Below are 2,306 nucleotides of genomic sequence, written 5' to 3' on the forward strand. Positions count from 1 at the left end.
TCTCTGTCTACTGTATCTATCTATTTACTGTATCTCTATCTATCTATCTATCTATCTATCTATCTATCTATCTATCTATCTATCTATCTATCTATCTATCTATCTATCTCTATCTGTGTGTGTGTGTGTGTGTGTGTGTGTGTGTGTGTGTGTATGTTCCAGCATAACTCTGGAACGTCTCGAGCAATTTAAACCAAACTTGGTACTCAGATGACTTACTCTCTGGAGACAAATACTGTGGGTGTAAGACACCCATAACACCCCTCAGTGTGTGTGTTCTGTTAAGATACAGCCTGTTGTGCCTTAAAGTGGCTTCTACTGTACTGTCATAAAATGGTTTCTACTGTGCAGCGCAGTGGAGCTGCCACAGTAACGGCTTCACAGTACTCCACAAAGGGGCTCCCTTTGGTAAGGGGCAAAACCCAACATTAGAAATTACGTACAGTCTGGAGATTCCCCCCCCTATAAATAAATACCCCGGGCAACGCCAGGTTATCGGCTACTATTGTAATATTTATGATTTGGCTCGCTCCGAAATGGGTAGGTAGCTATTTCTACACGAGCCCCAGAAAGAGAGGGAATTTGTGATTTCACCTGGGGGTGCGTGTGTATTTCTACCAGCTCCCCAACACGACAAACCCTCTGTAATTAAATCAATGATTCCTTTATTAGGAGCGCCGGCAGCCTCAGCAAAAAAGTTTCTCTCTTACCGCTGGCTAACAAATCCGTCTGGCAGGGAGATAAATAATTGTCTGCCACATCTATTCATCTCCGTCCCCTGCCTTTTATCCCCAGAGTAGGGTGGGGCTTTGCTAGCACCGGTGGCTCTTCCGGCCCAAGGACCGGCCCATAGATTTCCACTGTTCTCCTCTCCTGTGCCTTGCATGTCAGGCACTGGACCCAGCTGTTCCTCCTCTTCCTCATCAACCACCTCCAGACCTGGGGGCTGCTGACTCTCCATCTGAGAGCTGACGGATGGCCCAGTCTCCGTCTCTGTCTCTCTCTTTGCCAGCTCCATTCCCTCTTCCCCCTCAGAGCTCCCAGGTTGCCTTGATGCCGACCCTTACTCCCAAACGTCCCCCCTCCTCTGATTCGGCTGCTGGAGGGGCCGGCAGCCGGCAGGCCACAACAGCTTGCTGCGTTTCTCCCACCGCAGAGCCCATCACACACAGCCCCTGGGAAATTCACAGGGCAGGGAGCTCCATTTCCTTCGGAGCCTGCCGAAATTTGAACACGTGACCGGGGACAGCCCTTGACCCCCACAAATGCCCTTTTCATTCTTCCGACACCTTTTGAAGAGAATGAAAACAGCAGCCAAATTATACAGGAAGAGGCTAATTGAAACCCTTAGATTTCTTTCTTTGAGTTTTCTCCAAAAAAATCCCAGCTATTTTGGCCTCCCCGGGGCCCAGCGGAGTTGAGAGACCCATATATCTCTGTTTTTCTTCCCCTTTAGATAGGTTTACCTGCCAGAAAAGCCCGCCGGACACCTGGTCCCATCCTGGGCAAGAAGCATGCTTCCCAAAGCTCATGGATGACCATGTGGCAGCCGTGGCAAGGGGGGCGTTCCACCAGGTTCGCCTGGTGCGCCAATTGCGCCCCCCTACTGGACCTGGATGCCCTGCGCACGGTCACTCATGCGTTGGTGATGTCCCGCCTGGATTACTGCAACGCTCTCTACATGGGGCTGCCCTTGGGACGCGCCCGGAGACTGCAGTTAGTTCAGAACGCAGCCGCGCGGGCTGTGATGGGGAGTACGAGGTACTCCCACGTAACACCTCTCCTGCGCGAGCTGCACTGGCTACCTGTGGTTTTTCGGGTGCGTTTCAAGGTGCTGATTACCACCTTTAAAGTGCTCCATGGCACGGGACCTAGTTACTTGCGGGATCGCATCCTCCCACATACATCCCTGCGGCCAATTCGCTCACACAGAGAGGGACTTCTCCTGGTGCCGTCCACTAGGCAATGCCAACGGGTGACACCAAGGAGTAGGGCCTTCTCTGTGATGGGCCCAACCCTCTGGAATGACCTCCCCCCCGACATTAGAACCACTACTGACCTCCGCTCCTTCCGCCAAAAATTGAAGACTCACCTGTTCCGATTAGCAGGCCTGGCATAATTACAACTGTCCCTCCTGGCAAATGTATTAACTGGTTATTTTAGGGGTATTGTTTTTAACTTATTGTGTGTGTTTTAGGGGTTCAAAATCTTATATTTATATATATTGCTTTGTACAGTTCTTTTAATTTCATTTTTAACCTCCTCCATTCCAACTGTACATATTCAATTTTTATTGTATTTTGATA

The 2,306-nt window shown here is 50.2% G+C and overlaps 1 long non-coding RNA gene across 1 annotated transcript in view; it reads left to right on the top strand.

Moving 5' to 3' along the window:
* LOC309392766 overlaps window positions 1–1,545 on the top strand; it is a 9,317-nt gene extending 7,772 nt beyond the window's left edge. The window contains exon 5 of the long non-coding RNA XR_014175487.1: window positions 1,461–1,545. This is a non-coding gene — a long non-coding RNA (uncharacterized lncRNA). The remainder of the gene's footprint in view (window positions 1–1,460) is intronic.
* The last annotated feature ends 761 nt before the right edge of the window (window positions 1,546–2,306 follow it).

The sequence above is a fragment of the Natrix helvetica genome (assembly GCF_964273705.1).
Source record: "Natrix helvetica genome assembly, chromosome: 5".
NCBI classification, from domain to species: domain Eukaryota; kingdom Metazoa; phylum Chordata; class Lepidosauria; order Squamata; family Natricidae; genus Natrix; species Natrix helvetica.